Source organism: Vigna unguiculata, chromosome 9, assembly GCF_037176805.1.
Source record: "Vigna unguiculata cultivar grain cowpea cultivar isolate G323 ecotype 2 chromosome 9, ASM3717680v1, whole genome shotgun sequence".
Lineage (NCBI taxonomy): Eukaryota > Viridiplantae > Streptophyta > Magnoliopsida > Fabales > Fabaceae > Vigna > Vigna unguiculata.
In genome coordinates, this window is record NC_140800.1 from 15,963,495 (window position 1) to 15,983,473 (window position 19,979).

Sequence of the window (19,979 nt, forward strand, 5' to 3'; positions counted from 1 at the left end):
CAAGATCCTGCCATAGGAGGTTCTTCTCGACCTCCGCGACGTCATCCCAACATGCAATTGCAATAGAAACTTTTGTTTTGGCCAACATTCCTATGTAGCTACGGTACTTTTTTCCCAAGGGCCACTGGGTTCACCCGATCGAGGATCAATGTGGACCGGCATCCTCTCTCGTCGATTTGTGACATCCGGCAACCGAGTCACAGATCTACCAGGTCCCTCCTGGTCTGATCCGGAGCTTATCATACCTGAAACATATCATTAGTAAAAATGTTAACAATGAAAATATACTCAATTAACCTCTATTATATTAAAACAGCAAGAAAAATAAAAAATTGTAAATGTGACAATATTATTAAATAAACACCTATCAAGAAATTGTGTTCTCCCATATGCCTTCATTGTGATTACTTCGAATAGCATGGATGTTTTCAGTTACATCATCAACTTTGTCTTGAATGGTTCTTGATGAGAAAGACGTTGTCTCAAGTATGTCTAGACAATCTTCATCATCATTTACATGCATGTTTCTTCCTTCTAATACAACTGACAATTTCTGATTGGTTGGATCAATGACATAAAAAATTTGTCTTGCTTGACTAGCCATAATAAATGGTTCATTTGTATCACTCATCTTGTTAAGATCCACCAAAGTAAAGCCAAAGTCATCTGTGCTAACACCCGAATTACTATCAACCTATTTACACTTGAAAACTGGCACTCTAAAAGTCACATAATCAACTTCCCATATTTCGTGTATTATTCCAAAGTAACTCATGGATGCTGTAATTGGATTCTTGTCCTTAGAACTGGAAAAATGTACAGATTCAGCTTGAAGTGTAACCCCACTATTTTGAACTCTACTTTTGTCATCTTCCATCTTTGAATAGAAACAATGATTGTTTATGTAGTACCCGCCATATGTAATGACATCATTGTTCGGTCCACAAGCTAGCCTCAATAGAGTTTCAGAAACATTTGGAGTCGCGTAAACCTTTTTCTTAAACCATGATAAGAATGTTTTGTTATGTTCATTAAGTGCCCATTTTTCACTCATTCGTGGATGTGCTGATTTCGTTTCATCAATGTGTTGCGTTATGTAAGGAATGACCTCTACAGTGTTGTTTAAGATGTACAAAAGGGCTTGATCAACTAATTTTCTACTAACACTTTGAATCTTCACTCCACGCACACCCTTACCTTCACATTTACCTTCATGTCTAGTCTTAGAAACTCCAATTAGTTCACAACTTGGCATATAACTTGAGCAGAATTCAATGGCTTCTTCTGCAATGTACCGCTCTATAATTGAAGCTTCTAGTCGATACTGATTCTTGACATATCCCTTTAAGATCTTCATGTATCTTTCCACTGGTTACATCCATCTCAAGAAAACTGGCCCACATAATCGAATTTCCCTCACAAGATGAACTATCAAATGAACCATGATATCGAAAAATGAAGGTGGAAAATACATTTCCAATTGACACAATAGTCTAATGGCCTCATTTTCCAAATCGTCTAACACTCGAGGGTCAATAACTTTCTTGCATATGGCATTGAAGAACATACACAAACGTGTTAGAATACCTCTGACAGAAGTAGGTAAGATGGCTCAAAAAGCTACTGGTAAAAGTTGTTGCATCAACACATGACAATCGTGAGACTTTAAACCGAGTAACTTTAAATCTTGCATAGAAACAAGGCTACTAATATTTGAAGAGTAACCTTGGGGAACCTTCACACTGCTTAAACACTCACAAAAAATTTTGCTTCTCTTTTCTAGAAAAAGTCTGACAAGCTGGAGGCAAGTAGGTTCGTCTTCCAATTGATTGTGCATGTAACTCAGAATGGATGCCCATTTCAGCCAAATCTTGTCGTGCTTTAACTCCATCTTTAGTCTTTCCTTTTACATTTAGTAAAGTCCCGATGACGCTATCACATACATTTTTTTCAACGTGCATCACGTCTATACAATGTCGTACATCAAGTTTACACAAATATTGAAGATTAAAGAAGATTGATCATTTCTTCCAAATGCTTTTCTCCGTGGTCTTTTTCTTTGGATGTTTCCCAAACACAATGTCAATGTTTTCCACTTGGTTGTATATTTCTTCACCATTGCGGGGTCTCGCTACAACTTCATCCTTAGGACTTCCATTAAATGCTTTTTTCATTCTACGATAAGGATGATTTCGAGGAAGGAACTTTAAATGTCTTGTATACACAGTTTTCTGACCGTGCTTCAATTGAATATAACTCGTGTTTTTTTCACAAATGGGACATGCAAAATGACCTTTAACACTGTAACCGCTCAAGTTTCCATATGCTGGAAAATCATTTATAGTGCAAAACAACATTGCACACAAACAAAACAATTCTTGAGAATATGAATCATACACATCAACACCTTCTTCCCATAATAGTTTCAAATCATCGATCAACAGCTTTAGGTACACATCAATGTCATTTCCAAGTTGTCTAGGACCCGATATCATCATAGACAACATCATATATTTCCTCTTCATGCACAACAAAGGAGATAAATTGTAAATCATCAGCAAAACTGGCCATGAACTATGTTTGCTACTTAAGTTCCCATAAGGATTCATACCATCTGTAGCAAGTCCAAGTCTTAAGTTTCTTGGCTCAGCACCAAATTCTGGAAATGTTTCATCAATCTTCTTCCATTGTGGAGAATCAGTTGGGTGTCGAAGAAGATTAACACACTTTCTTCCATCAACGTGCCATTTCAGGTTTTTTGCATCTTCTTTAATGGAAAATAGTTGTTTGAATCTAGGTATTATAGGAAGGTACCACATCACCTTAGCAGGTGGACCATCTTTGTCTTCATCGCCACTATTTCCATCAATTTTCTTTTTAAACTGCGATAAACCACATGTTGGACACGCCTTCAGTGAAGCAAACTCGTCTCTATATAAAACACAATCATTTGGGCATGCATGTATCTTTTGATATTCCAAACCCATTAGACATAAAACTTTCTTCACTTCGTAATTACGGATAGGTAATGTGTTATTTTCTAGAAGCATCTCCTTTAACAACTCCAACAATTCTGTGAAACTTGTATCCGTCCATCCATGCCTTACTTTTAAACTGAATAATTTCAAAGTTGCTAACAGTCGCGTAAAGTTAGTGCATCCTGGGTACAATTCTTCCTCTGAATCGGACTTAAGAGAATCATATAAATGAACTTTTCCCAAATTCTCCTCCCCAACATCACGTACCATATCTTCTAAATGATCATTCATCCAGTCGTCTACATAATCTGTTCCTCGTGACGTTGTAGGCTTGTCTAATACTTCTCCATGCCAAGTCCAAAGTGTATAACTTCTCATTATACCAAAGATGAATAGATGATCACGCATTGTTCCTAAGTCATGACGTATTTGATTAAGACAATGAACACAAGGACAAAAATATGTCCCGTTACTTGAGATTGCGTGTTCTTGAACATATTGCAAAAACTCAGAAACCCCCTTTTCATGTTCTTCACTTATGCGGCGCTCATTCATCCAGCTTCGATCCATACTATGTTCGTAAAAAACTCAATCAATCTAAAACTTTTAACTCTCACAAGGTGAGGCCCTACCCATTCGAAAAAATTATTTTTCATAATTTGCTAGCACATGTACAAATAAGTCAAACATCATAAATTTCACAAAATTTCGACAACATTTCACATTGGTCTCTGAGGTACACGAAATGAAAGCGATTAATCATGATCACAATCAAGTATGCATCCAGAGAACAACACAAATTAGCCTCAATCGAAATTTTATGAAATTTATGCGTAAACCTCAATGTACACATTGTAGCAAATTATGAAAAATAATTTTTTCAAACTGTCCAATCGAATAATTCAAGATTTAATACAAACGATTAAAAATTTAATCATTTGTACTAAATCTCAAATGGGAACTAAGTTTCGCTCATTGTATACTATAAGTATAATAAATCTACATATATAAAATAACACTGCAACAATAATATTCAAAAGTAAAATGCAATGAGAATTATTTAAACATGCATATATCTAATAATAAATATAATTTTATTTCCTAATTTTACAAATTTTATTATAAAATTTTAATTAAAAAAAAATAGGCCAAAAAAATTAACAAAAAAATAGTCTAAGACTAAAACTATAATGACATTTATAAATTGATACAAGTAATTCTATACATATAATGAACAAATATATACATACAATGAAAAACTAACCTCTTCTAATTGAAAGACGAACTTTGAGAGGAAGTTTAGGGTCTCCGCACACTGTTGGCCAAATGGGAACGAAGAGCAAGTAGGACGAATCTCAAAATGCTGCAAATGGGGATGAAAACAGAAAATAATCGGTTCAAAACGTGTAAAATCAACCCATAATCAAACCCCAACAAGTTTGATGGCGAAAACCTTTCGAAACTCACCTGGAGGGGGTCGGAAATGGCGTCGCTGGCGGGAACTCTCGCAGAAACGATGAACAGCGCGAGGGTTTCTGCGTTTCGCGCAGAGATAAACCAAAACTTAACGTCGGGGGTGTTATATCCGACTTTAAGTGACGTTGGGGGTGGGAGGGGCCGATGTAAAGGGACGTCTGGCACGCACTGGTCCGACGTCAAGGGACGTCTGTTGAGCTGGGGGCCGACGTCCTTTTTTGAGTGACGTCGGGGTATCTTTTAACAGACGTTAAGTAACATCTGCCTGCTCCACGTCAAACGTTAAAAAGGTCTCGTTATTTACAAAAATGCCACCGGTCATTTTTAACGTTGAGCTTTTTTTAGGCAGACGTTATTGGGGTGACGTTAAAGGGCTTTTTTGTGTTAGTGTTTCCCTAACCAGTAGAATTAAGAAAGGAAAAACAACCTTTAATATAGTCATGAGCGTCGACCCTCATTACTTTATCAAGACATTTTTCTGTTCTTAAAACTTTTGGTTTTAATGACACTTGACTAGACATGACTACTCACACCTGTGAGGCATGACAAACCCACAACCTCAGGTCATCCTAAGGACGAACTGCTCTGCTACCATTAATGTAACACCTCATTTAAATAATATCCTTAATTTAAATGAAATGCCACACCGATAGAGTATAAGAAACAAATCCGAAAGTATAACCACTACTCCTTACAATATCCAAAAAAAAAAAACTAGAAGAAACCAAGGCACACCACGATGCCAGATACAAAGTATAATACAAGAACTTGACAGTAGTTATTAAAGTACTAAAGGACAAAAATAGTACATGGGCCATAGCCCTATGAGAAAGCCCAAGACAGTAGAATCCAGCCCATATGGGCTACGCAGCGGAACCATCACCTCCCTGTTGACCCCGGGTGTTCCTCGCATCTGCTCACATCAATAAATTGATGATCATCGCAAAAGGAGAAGAACCACACACAAGCAATCAAACAAGAAAAAGGGTAAGCTAGAGTATAAAATAGTTTATCATACAGTTACATGTTATTTCACATTCTAATCAGTATATCTCATCCAAACATGTTATGACCTTTCAAACAGTACACTAAGACTCAAACTCGACTCATCTGGATACATATAATTGTCGGATTCAGCGGATGCTTGCACTTGTGGTGGATTTCTCTGCTCACCCCCAAGCTAAGTGTTACAATGTTACAATGTCTCAACCCCCACACACAAGGTTAGCCTTTGATGAATTTCAAACCTCCTGCTACTCTCACCATAAGAGTCAGTCTACTCTGTGTGAGACTAACTGACTCCTTAGAGCGTCAGGATGCAACCTTACCTTGAATCCTTACTAAATTATATAGATAGGGCACCACCATGAACTCCCACTAACAGGGGTCATGGAATTACGTCCCGACCACTGAAGCACCACCATGAGATCTCACCCAGAGGCTCATGGAATTACGTCCTGACAACATACCAAATATTCAAACAATCATGTAATATTTATCATGCTTATAAATCTCATGCCAACCTTTATAATCCTTCCTCATACATGTTCCATGTTGAATCCATTCCAAATCATCCTTCCCAATCCATGATTATAGAATTGTAATTCATACTGACACCATGCCACTTTGATTACCAACCATCTCATACAAGTCACATGCCAAGGTCATGTTAAACTTATCAATCACAGACCATAAACCATTCTACTCTTACCCATTCGCCCAATTCATGCTTTTAAAAGTAATTGAATCAATCCACAAGTTCAAGTTAAAGTAAGGAATTAAAATTCTGTAGCAATTCTCTCTTAAGCTAGATGGATCTCGCTTAAGCTAAACTAGTCTCGCTTAAGCTAGAAATTCTCGCTTAAGCTAGACTGATCTCGCTTAAGCTAAAATCTCTCGCTTAAGCTAAACTAACATATTTTCACTGGTTTCAACATGTAAAAACACAAAATCCCAAACAATAAAAATTTAAGAAACACAAGCACGTTGTATAAAACGTTGGCATCATATTTCTTGCTTTAAAAGGGTGAACAAATCAATCATGGGAGCATACAAACATTTAAACAATTGTGCTGTCAATCTCGTTCAAGCAAAGGAGCTCTCGCTCAAGCGACAGGGTCTCTCGCTCAAGCGAAAAGCTTTCGCTTAAGTGAGATTGAAAACACAGAGTACTTCAAGTTCTTGATCAAGCTAGCCCATCTCGCTCAAGCGAGAGGCCTTCACTCAGATGAACACTCGAAACTAAAGGGGGCGAGTTACTACCATTATCGCTTAGGCAAGAGCTTCCCGTTTGGGCGAGAAGCAGCTCGCTTAGGCGAGCATAGCAGATCTCACCTAGTCTCACGCATGCAAAGCCAAAAATCCATGCAGAAACAATACACCGATTATTTTCACACCATCAAAAGCACATCAAATTATCAAGAGCACCCAACAAAACCAAAACAGACACATTATTTATGAAAGCATGAACAATCCTAGCTTCCCTCACTTGGACAGATGCTAGTGGAAAGCACAGACACCTACGACAACGAACCCAACAGCTCTAGGAGCATACTCAAGAGCTAAGAACAATGGCACAAAATGAAAACGAGGTTACTACGATGAACCCTAACACGAACCACGAAAACAAGTTGGAAAAGAAAGAGTGTGAGCGAAAGAACAACTTACGTAGAGCAGAGAATGAGGTTGAGCTGAGTTTAATCTGAATGAGCTTCGAGCCCTAGTAGAGAACTGTTTGAGGGGAAAAATGGAGTAAGGTGGTTTATTTTGCAAAGTGGGTAGAACATGAGAGGGTTAGGCTGGTTTAGGGGTTTTGGGATGCCCTATGGGCCAACCTTAGGTCCAAGTGACTAAGAGAGGCCCTTAAATTTTAGGACAGAATTAAAGTGGGTCTTACAATTATCATATATCTATATATCTATATCTATGTATATTTTTTAAATATAAAAATAATGAATATTTATTTTAAATAGATAATGGATGAAATATTAGAGATAAAATTTTAGAAATATTACAAATAAAATTAAAGATAAAAAAAATTCTATAAAACTAGATTTTCTAGGTATATTTGCATATTCTTTTGCTCTCCGTCTTTCCTTCATACATTTGTGACTTTTTTCTCTTATTAGTACCTTGAGAATGAATTTGTCTTGTGACAACTTCTTTCAAATATTCTCTAGACTATCTGCAAAAGCCATATACAAATTCATGTCTATATGCATGATATTGTAAAGTTTCCAAAAGAAATTTGTTTTTCATCCAAACAAGCTCAACATGCACTATTGAGGAATGACACTTATTTTTTCATCCAGCCAGAAACTCCTATTGAAGTAACTCGATGGTGCAACCTTCTAGTTGAATTTCATCCCTTACCTAGAGAAGAATCATCATCTAGGGTGTCTAAAAATGTTACAAGCAACGATTTGGTTCTTTGTTTTGTGGCTAGTGAGAATGAAGTAAACTTTTATATCATCAACCCAATAACACAATCTTGCTCACCTATTCCAACTACTGACCACATTCAAAATAGGAGTTTTTATGATCATAAAATTGGTTTTCTATGCAAATTAGATGGTAATTTTATGATATATCACTTTATTGATAATTTAGTTGAGTGGTTTTCTTATTTTGACTGCAAAGTATACAAGGATGGAGTGTGGAAGCAAAACAAGGATTTTTCAGTGGTAGTAGAAGTTTAAGATTTGACATGCTTATGCATCACGAAGGGGCTATTCATTTCATATCAGATTGTTCTGCTTACTTAACAAGAAACAACCCATATTTTAGACCTTACATTATGTCATACAATTTTGAGGATGGAAAATCAAGAATGTTAAGGGTACCCAAAGAAGTAAGAAAGGGTTCTCATGACAAAAGTTGTGAGATGAGAATTTTTAAATGGGGAAAAACCATTAATTTAGATCAATCCATTTGTTTAGTGAGATTGTGAAAGAGAGTATTTACTGTATGGGTTTTGACAAAGTATGAATCAAGTTTGTGGAGAAAGATTTTAAAGATAAGAGTGAAGGCAATGAGGTGTTGGAGAATGATCCTTCTCAAATAGTAGTAAAAAGTTTTATTGTATTGAATGAAGAATTTTTGGTGTTTAGTACCTAAAAGAAGGTTTACTTATATGGTTTGAGTGATAACAAAATTCATAAATTTTGGGATTATGAATGTGAGTTCAACTTTCTACGCTTCACTGCTTACACATATACTTTGCGCACATGTAATATTGGAACAAGAAATTTATCTCTACCTATACATGTGTAACAATTTTAATATGTCTTTCATTAATAATTTCACTTTATTATTATGTATAACTTCTATCGTTTTAATTTTGATTCCTATTGTAGTTCATATTGATATGATACATTTTTTTTCATGTCATGTTTTTGTTTATGATAACTTATGCATATATTTTATCTGGATTTTATTTCAAATTTAATATGTAAAAGTTATTGAAAAAAATATTCAAAGTTCATATTTTTCTTTAAATAAATTTTATCTTTATATATATATATATATATATATATATATATATATATATATATATTTGAGATTCATATTATTGCATGGTGTCATAATGTATTAATCAAATTATAAAGACGCAGACAAATTACCCTTAAAATATTATATACTATCTATTTTATTATATTATATGTTATTAACTGTTTAAATTATATATTTATAATATTATTGATGGTATTGTTTAATTTTTAAGATTTACTTGATAAATATTGGTAATGACTATATAACAACCATTAATATAAATATAGATTTCGTCTAAATTTTATTCAAAATATTATCTTAACGAAAGTTATTAAAAAAATGTTCACAAAAATGTGGAGTCTTCAGCTATTTTTTTAAATTTATTTTGTCATATATTTTGTTAATATATTGTTATGAAAATATTTAAGTAATGACAATAACTATAAATATGATAAAAAAATTATTTAATATTATGACATTAAAATACTTATTTTTAGGCAACACACTAATATCAAATTAACATGAATTTAAATTCATTTTAAAATAAATATTTTTAATTTTTTATCTTTTAACTTTGTGCAATCTTCAAATTTAAACAAATGTCCTAAAAGTGATTTCATATTTAAAACTTTAAAACTATTGTAAAAAAAAAAACTAAATTTATTTGATTTGTGTTAGAAATTAATGTGTAAAAATATTAAGAAAAAAATGGCAAATATATTTTATTTTAATGATTTTTGAGTTTTTATTATAAAGAAGAATGATTCATATTAAAATATTTGAAGATTAAATCTTTTGATTTAATTAATTTTATTTCTATTAATATTTATTTTTTAACTCTTATTATTTACATATTTCCTTTTAACTAATTTCCTACTTGTAAAATTTTATAATTATTATAATATCCATACTTATGAATATATTTTATCTTAAATTTATTCAAAGTTACTACTTTATAAAAAATTAGTTAAAATAAAATTCAAAAGTTATTTCAAAATTTTCATCTTTATGTTAAGTTATTGATTTGATTTTCATCCTTCTTTGATAACTCCGATAAGAAAAAGTAAACCCATAAATATAGACCAAGCTAATATTTCATAAGTTATTTTATTTTGATTTTAAGCAAAACTAACTTAGTTCTTAATCAGGAAACATGCATAATATAGCTCCAGACGTTCACTACAAAAAGTGAATACATTCTTTTGCTTTAATGTTCAAATTATAATGATATACTATATATATATATATATATATATGATGAAGGATTGACCGCAACTAAGGATGGAAGCACATGGTTAAGAAAGGAAGTTCACTAATCCTTCATCCATGTTTATTGTTTTCATTATGTTTAAAATTCCCTAAGTTGTCTTAGTTGAATCAATCTTAGTTTACTTGTTGACCTTTGACTAGGTTTTACTTGTTGACTAGAGTTGACTTGACTTAAGTCAACATGTTAATCCTTATTTATGTATTTTGTAGGTTTAAGTAAGGTTAATTATGGTGGGTGATGTGGCGCAACCTTAGTGGAGAAGTGGAGATGAGATGGAGCATAGGTGGAAGAGAGAGAAAGGGCAAAAAACATAAAGTAAACGGCATAAAGCAAGTGTACTTATGTAATTTTTGTCTTCTTTGTTTTTAATTAGCACACTTTGGCCACTTTGGAGACATATGAGACACCTTCTTAGTCTCCTTTAGTGCTAGAACGAAGTTAGCCTTGCACACACCATAGTTAGCTCTTTTGTCTCTCATTTTGTAACCTTATTTGACCTAGTTTCTAGAAGCTAGGGTTAGGTTTTTGTAGAGACATCCTTAGGTATCTTTTATTTTCTTAGAGACCCCTAAACTCTTCTATTTAAGGGGTGCTCTACCACTTGTACAAGGGTTGAACATTTTGAAGTAAAAACACTCTTGTGTCTCAACCATTTGTGAGAGTTTCCTCCCTAGGGAGGGAATACTTTTAAGCCTTATCTTACATAGCAAGTGGCGGCACACATCCACTCATCTTCAAGGTTGCGATGACTTCTAGCCTAGCCTTGTAGTGGCGTGCTTCTCACATTTTTACCATTCATTTCCTTTCCATTTTATGTTTTCTTCTTCCTTTAATTGTTCTTGGTTTTCTATGGTTTATGTGCCTTCCATTTCCTTTTTGGTTTGAATCAATCCATCACTTCTTCTCTTGAGCTTTGTTAATGGAACCTTCACATCTAGATAACATGCTATTTTAATGTCCAGTGGGGATTTCACTTAGCTTTCTTAATCAACTCACACTATATTCAATAATCTTAAAAGGAAACAAGATAATTCTTCATCATTTGGTATCTAAAGCCTAGGTTATCTTGAATAGTGTGTTTTTCGTGTGCTAACCTTGTCTTGTTATAGCTATCTTGGTATGGTTCAAATCCACTTCCATTACACAAAAACAATGTTGACAAAAAATGTGACGATTTTAAAACATTAAACTGCAACAGCTCAGTGGTCCAAATTACGTTCTTTGTGTCAAAAGAAAGCTCTTTGAATCTAGTTTCCAGCAAAAAAAGAACCAACACATTTGGAGTTCTATGGAGAGAGTTATGATCAAATTAGTGAGCAAAGGTCAGATCTGCCAAGAATACGTCAATCAACGTTTTCAGGTTATGTTGTGGCAGTTTGGTTACGGTTTTTGCACCTCTTTAAGCTTCTAAATGTGGTTGGATAACATGTCTTTGGATGCTTAGTCATTGAGCATCAAATCCATGAGTTTAAATGCATGATAGCTACATGTTTGTGTCTTTGTGTATGCCATGTTGAGTCTTTAAATGTGCCTAACTTTTGCTTGAGTCATATGTCCATTGTTAACTTGAAGTTTTCTTGTTCTTGTTTTTCCAAGTATTTGAATCTTGCATTCATTTTATGTCTTGCTTGATGTATGCTCCATGAAATTGATTTTGGCATAAAACTTGAGGAACTAGGTGTCCAAGCCACCTAAAACTCTTTCTCTCCATTTTATGAAACTAGTTGTGGAAAGAAGAAAATTTTGCACCAATTTTTGCCTAAAAATCGAGAGCAACCTTGCTCCTTGGTGAACTAAAAGTGTCTTTTTCACTAGGTGTTATGCTACTAGTTTTCATATTGAGAATTTGGTGATATTGGCTAATTAGTTCCATGCTTTAACTTGGTTATTTTCTTTCTTGGTGTATGTATGATTTAAGACTTGAAGATGCTTGTTCAAGTACTTTCCATAAAGTCTTTAAAATGTGCTTTTCTTGTTTTAGTCTTGTTAAACGTTTTGTCTTAAACTTTCTCCTTAGAGTTTAGATTTCCTTGTTTTGTTGTTTTTCTTGCTTTTCATTAGGTATTCTTTGTTTTGTCATAGTAGTTTGCCTTTCTTGACTATCCTTGAGTGTTATGGCCGAGCCACTTGCCTTGCTTGTGAACGGTTTCCGAAAATTTTAAGTGCTTTTTCACTCCTTTTAAAAGACTTGAGTGCTAGCCTTGCCTTATTTGCTTTGGGAGTGTGAACCAAACACTTGGGGGCTATTTTGGGACCATACTTGGTCTCGGGGCTGCAACATTTTTTAACCAACTAATTGCTTCTTTGTGTCTCGGTTTGAGCTTGTTTTGTAGGGAAGATGAATTTGCATCCCATAGTGGAGTAGGAGGAGGAAGAAGTGGAGTCACATACACCATACTCACCTCCAATTGTGACACCTCTCATGCAACCAAATGAACAACATACCCTTGCATAAATTCTTAGGGAGATGGAGATTAGTAGAAGAGAGACATTTGACCAATTGAGGGAGGATATAAGACAAAGTGAGATTATGCTCTAGGAACACATTCAAAGGCTTCAATTATGAGAGGAGGAGAAGAGAAGAAGGAGGTCCTCATCCGAGAGCTCCTATGATGGTCAACGAAGGAGAAGAAGGCATGGAAATGATGGTGGAGGGAGGCGTCATACTCAACCATAAAGGCAACCACCATGCATCAAAGTTCCAAAGTTCAAAGGAGAAAATGACCCAAACATCTACATTGAGTGGGAACAAAAAGTGGACCAAATTTTTACCATTCATGTAGTTAGTGATCAAGAGCAAGTAGATTTGGTAGTCTTAAAGTTTGACGATTATGCCATGATTTGGTGGCATCAATTATCTATGGACAATATTAACCAAGAGCCACTCATGGCTTCTCAGAGGGACCTTAAACATTTGATGCACGCTAGATTTATTCCTTCCTACTATATGAGGGAGGCACTTTTGAAGCTCTAAAGGCTTCAACAAGGGTCCATGTGTGGATGAATGTTACAAGTTAATGGAGTCCATGCTTCTAAAAGTAGGACTCCAATTTGAAAGTGAAGAGGAAAAGGTAGCTAGATTTGGGAGTGGATTAAGGAGGGATATACAAGATTTAGTAGAGTTATATGAGTACTCCTCTCTTGACAAAGTTTTACATTTGGTCATCAAAGTTGAAACTCAATTGCAAAAGAAAAAATAGGCCAAGAGGAGTGGTTCATACAATGACTACTATTCTAGTACTTGGAAAGGTAAAGAAAGAAAACATGATAAATCACCACCCAACAGTTCCCAAGACCCACCTCCTAGGACTAATTTGTCTAGGCCTTCTAATGAAACTTCTAATTCTTCTCAAGGTACAAGGATAAGTTCTATAAAATGTTTTAAGTGTTTGGGATATGGGCACATAGCTTCAAATTGTCCTAACAAAAGAACCATGGCCTTGAACCTTAAAGGAGAAGTAGAGAGTGAACATTCTTCTCCCCTTCCTCCAAAGGTACTTCTTCCCACACTTCTTCTTCAAGTGAAAGGATCAAACCCCTTGAAGGTGGATTGTTAATGATAAGGCACCAACTAGGACAAGTTTCCAAAGAACTTGACCCTTCTCAAAGACAAAACCTTTTTCATTCAAGGTGCCATATTAATGACAAATTATGTCCCCTCATCATAGATAATGTAAGTTGTGTAAATGTGGCTAGCACAAGAGTTGTGGACAAGCTTGGCTTGAAAACTATCCCTTATGCCAAGCCCTACAAGCTATCATGGCTTAAGGAAAAAGACATTAAAGTAACTCAACAAGTCCTCATTAACTTTTCCATTGGAAATTTTAAAGATGAGGTGTTATGTGATGTTGTGCATATGGAAGCAACTCCTATATTTTTCTAGGTAGGCCATGGCAATTTGATAGAAAAGTATTTTATGATGGTCATGCTAACACCTATGCTTTCTCCTTCCAAGGCAAGAAGTTCACACTCCTACCTCTCTCACCCAAGTTACCTCCAAAGTGTTACTTGCCTCCAAAAAAAGAATTCCAAAGTAAGATGGACATCACCATTCTTCCTTCTCTTCCAAGGCTCAAAAGGAAGACTCAAAGCACAAACATGGATGGCCTAACCAAAGCTAGGGGTAATACCCTTAGAAAGGATGGAACAAAAGCAAATAAAACGGAGGCACAAATCCTCCCCCAAATCAAGTTAAGTTCTATCTACAAAGGCTTGAAGAATTTGTGGTCAAATTCTATCCATCTACTAAGGATGGAAGCACATGCTTAAGAACACTAAGCATGTTTAGAAAGAAAGTTCACTAATCCTTCATCCATGTTCATTGTTTTCATTATGTTTGAAATTCCCTAAGTTGTCTTAGTTGAATCCATCTTAGTTGACTTGTTGACCTTTGACTAGGTTTGACTTGTTAACTATAGTTGACTTGACTTAAGTCAACATGTTAATCCTTATTTATGTGTTTTGTAGGTTTAAGTAAGGTTAATTATGGTGGGTGATGTGGCGCAACCTTAGTGGAGAAGTGGAGATGAGATGGAGCATAGGTGGAAGAGAGAGAAAGGGCAAAAAGCATAAAGTAAAAGGCATAAAGCAAGTGTACCTATGTACCTTTGGTCTCTTTTGTTTTTAGCAAACTTTGGCCACTTTTGGAGACACATGAGACACCTTCTTGGTCTCCTTTAGTGCTAAAACGAAGTTAGTCTTCACAAACCATAGTTAGCTCTTTTATCTTTCATTTTGTAACCTTATTTGACCTAGTTTCTAGAAGTTAGGGTTAGGTTTTTGTAGAGACATCCTTAGGTATCTTTTATTTTCTTAGAGGCCCCTAAACTCTTCTATTTAAGGGGTGTTCTACCACTTGTACAAGGGTTGAACATTTTGAAGTAAAAACACTTTTGTGTCTCAACCATTTGTGGGAGTTTCCTCCTTAGGGAGTGAATACTTTTAAGCCTTATGTTTCATAGCAAGTGACAGAACACATATACTCATCTTTAAGGTTGCCATGGCTTCTAGCATAGCCTTGTAGTGGCGTGCTTCTCACATTTTTACCATTATTTTCCATTCCATTTTATGTTTTCTTCTTCCTTTAATTGTTCTTGGTTTTCTATGGTTTATGTGTCTTCCATTTCCTTTTTGTTTTAAATCAATCCATCATCTTCTTCTCTTGAGATTTGTGAAAGGAAAATTCACGTCTATGTGCCTTCCATTTCCCTTTTGTTTTAATGTCTGGTGGAAATTTTACTTAGCTTTCTTAATAAACTCACACCATATTCAATGATGTGACCCCACCAAGCCCAATTGCACCTTCAAGCCCAAGCCCATTAAAAGGCCCAATTACAAGATCAATGATGAAGAACATTCAAAAGGGCCTCCCATTAAATGATCACAAATTTAATGGGCTTCACACATTTTTCAAATGGGCCAAAGAGATCACAAAGACTTGGAGAAGTGCATGTAAATATAGTAGTGTAGATTTAAATTGGGCAATTGCTTGGGCTTTGCTTTCCAATAATACAAAAGACCTGAAAGGAACATAGGATAGGGTTCAAATTGGGCTCGACCCAATTCTCTTCATACATGGCCTAGATTATCAAGACAAGGATGCTCCTTTGCTTCATGGTTTGACTAAGGTTGGTCATCACATCTAAAGGCTAAGAATCCTTCTTGTTCTTCAAGCCAAGATCCAAGGGGCGTGATCTTGCCTCCTTCTCCAAGCTTGATCTAAAGGCCAAGATCAAGGCCCACTCCATCCAATGGCTCTCCTTTCTCATGTGCAAATGGTTTCATATAAAAGCTAAAATTTCACTCATTTGTAGACACTCTTGAAATTTTAATAAATAGATGCAACTTGAGTTGAGAGCACTCCTCCCTCTATTGCCTTTGGGAGTCACCTATTTCTAGAGATTTCCTCTCTCTATCTCTAGCCACCTTCCTTAGGCTAGCATAGATTAGGAAATCCTATCACCTCTCTCACTTTCCATTGCTTGCAAGTGCCTTCCAACTTGCCTCCATTCCTTCCTCCAATTTCCGCTGCCCATGAAGTGTTCTTCACGCACCTTTAGAGCTCCACCATTCAATAATCTTAAAATGAAACAAGATAATCCTTAATTAATATATATATATATATATATAATATATATATATATATATATATAACAATTACAACCACCTCCAACATCATCTGCTCACACCACCACATAGATCATTGTAAAAGAAAACATACAATCAATATAAAGAAGGGTAAGCTAATAATAACTTTGAGTAATCTTAACATAAATTAAAATTAGGTACAAACTTAACATCAAATAGGAATCCAATAATCACAATTTACCATTCCAAATAGAATACATTACTCACACAATCACATATAGGCACATGCTAAATTTAGCGTCAATTATTCAGATTTATGCATTGACTCATATTCTAGAAACTTTGCACCTACCACAAAAAATGAAATTCTCAAGTATTACAAATCAATATTGATACCCCATTTCCCCTTCCTTATGACAGGTTTAGTCCTTATAGCTTAATAGAAAAGGGGTCCTCGACCTCTATAACTAGCTAAAGGAACCTCCTTCACTCTTCACCACCTAAACCTCACCCTCTAAATGAGTTCGTAAATCTAGTAAAGTTAAGGATAACTTCAAAATGAGTGTCCTTAGTCAATGCATAACCTAATTAACTTGCGACACACTTCCTCCTTAGGAAGAATATTGCAATACAAACAAACATAACATCTCAACCATATATCTGTATATTTTTGCAGATTCACAAATTTGTAATAATAATATCCTTATTCTCAATTGTCCTCACAATTTCTTACACATATATGTTTTTCCTAAAACCTGACAGGCTAGCTTAATGAGCTCACACATTTGCTCAACGAGTAGCCCTTGGAGGTCCACATGTTCAACGATTGGGTATCTCCCCTAGCAAATCCAGTAGTGGAGCAAATTACATGATTATTCGCCTAGTGAGGTTAGACTTGCTCAACGAGTCTCTCTCCTTGACTCTTTGTTAAACTAGAGTTTGACTTTTGATCAATGAGAGTCTACTTTCCCAAGGAGTAGCCGTCCCTTGAATCTTTTCTAAACTCATTTTTGACAATTGTTCAGCGAGAGAAGGGCTCACCTAGCTAGTTTGCATAGCACAAAAACTCAAATCCCGCAATTTTACAGTTACTAACATACAAAAATCCATTTCAATTCTTCTAAAAAATCTCAAGCACACCCAAAATCACATTAAGACAAATTATCTCAATTACAACATCAATTTCACAATTTCATTACTAAATCCATATACAACAATGCATAACATACCAACTCGTCCAAGAGCTCATCGATCGTGGGAATGGGAATGGTGGAGCTCTTGGTGCGGAATGGATGAAAGCTCCCTGAAGTAGGCGTGATCCATGGAAGGGAGTGGAAGCAAGTGTTTAAGGCTCTTGCTAAGCATTGGTTTGGACTAAGGTGTTTGAAGGTTTAGCTTAAGAGAAAGCTAAGGGAAGGTGGCTAGAGAAGATGATTCAATCCTCTAGCAAAGGAGACTCTCAAATGCAATAGGGTGGAGTACTCTCAACACTATGCTTCTATTGCAAAATTCAAGAGTGTCTACAAATGAGTGAAATTTTGGCTTTTATATGAAGCCATTTACACATGAGAAAGGAGAGCCATTGGATGGAGTGGGCCTTGATCTTGGCCCTTAGATCAAGCTTGGAGAAGGAGGCTTGATCTTGGCCATTGGATGATGCCTTGGAAAAGGAGGAAGCATTCCTAACCCTTGGATGCTTTGGATCCATGAGGTGTAGGAAGAAGTGTTGACTTCCACTTAGTCCACCTTGGCTCTTTTGATAGCTCATGGCCAAATCTCCTATTGGGCTTAGTCAAGCCCAATTTATCAATTGAACTACTCATTGTTTGACTTATTATTCTAGAAAGCAAAGCCTAAACAATGGGCGAATATTATTGCTATTCTATTGCTCTTTGAGACACCTCTTCAAATCTTCACATCATCTTTGGCCCATGTGAAGAGTATGAGAAGCCCATGTGGGTTTGGGCCATCTTGAATGAAGCACAATTGGATCTTTTTGAGCATGCTCCTTGTTATTGGGCCTCTTGATGGGCTTGGGCTTGAAGGTGCATGTGGGCCATGTATTGCGCCTTGAGCATGATTTGGGCCTAGGCGTTGACCCAAGCTATAAGCCTTCTTGGGATCACATCAGGAAAACTAGTCCTTGATGGTGAAAACATTAAGTCACGGAAGTCAACACAAAATCTCCAACTATCATCTTTTTTCTTGACAAGCAAGATCGGGAGGAAAAAGGGCTATAACTCGGTTGTATCATGCCATTATACAACATCTCCTTAATTTATTTCTCAATTTCTACTTTCTAGAAATGGGGATATCGATACGGATGTACCGAGACTGGTGAGGAATTGGGAAGGAGGTGTATTTGGTGATCCATAAGACGAGAAGGTGGTAGGGATGTCGGTTTCTGGAAAATTTGAGAGTATTTGTTTAAGAGGGTCAATTTTTTATGAATAGGATGGGTAGGGACGATTTGTGTGTTAGGTGAATTTGGTGAGGGTGTAGTAGGCAGTATACGAATGTGAAAGAATCATGTTGCACCATGTGTTTGTAGGATACGTTTAACCTATTGAGTTGAAATGTCATTGGACTTTGGGAGGCATCAACCTTAAACTCCACAAATTCACAACCTTAACAAACTTCATAGTGAGTTGGGAATAATCGGTAACAATGGGACCCAAATCTTTGAGCCACTGGATGCTAAAGGCGTCAGCACCACTATTGGGGAGCAGATGGTGATCCACAAGAAACATATGACCTTGAATTTTCAATTCTACCCTTGGACAGATGCTATCGCATTCAATTTCACTACCATTTCCAACCTTTACTCGTAGTATATGTAAGTGGCCTGAGTATTCAAATTCAAGAAACGCACCATTTTGTCTTGGATAAAATTGTGAGTACCCCCCCAATCTACCAAAATAGTAGTGGGCTGGTTAGATATGTAGCCCACTATGCGAAGAGCTTCAGGGGTTGGCATCCCAACCAAAGCATTGAAACTTACCTGGGCTTCACTCTAGTCCAAATTTGCACCTTCTAGATGAAGGATACTCAGATCCACTTCTAAATGCGAGGACTCGACCCAGATGTCATAGTCATCATCAACGACAACTAATTAAAAGAAACAACCTTTGCACTTGTGACTCGGGCTAAATTTTTCATCATAATTGTGGCATAATCCTTTCTCATGACGAGCCAACATCTCTTCGTGAGTCAAATTTTTATAATGTGGTCTAAACGGGGTGGGAAGAGGTGTTGGTGGCTGAGAAGGTATGGGAAGCAGCAGTGGGCCAGATTAAGGACAAAAGGGAAGACAATGACGGAAGGAACGTCGTTAGTTAGTGAGTTTATCCTCTTGCAATTTAGCTAATGCCACAACCTATGTTAATGTATGAGGTTGTAATGCTTGAACCTCGTGGTGGATATCTGGGGTTAAGCAAGAAATAAAATTACTCAACAAGAAAGTTATAGGGAGACCAACAATGCGATTAGCAAGCCGTTTAACATCATTCAAATAATTTTGTACGAAACCCTTTTGTGTCAACTTAAAGAGAAAACCACGAGGATCCTCATAATAAGGAGCAAACAAACCTCTGGAGCTTGAAAAAACTCTTGCCACGAAGGAATCATGTTGTTTCGATGTAAACATTGGAACCAACAAAGAGCTGGTCCATCCATGT

The 19,979-nt window shown here is 35.9% G+C and overlaps 1 pseudogene; it reads right to left on the reverse strand.

The window, feature by feature from the left end:
- Positions 1 to 367: 367 nt before the first annotated feature.
- Positions 368 to 3,548, reverse strand: LOC114163495 (uncharacterized; annotated as a pseudogene).
- Between the last annotated feature and the right edge of the window lie 16,431 nt (positions 3,549 to 19,979).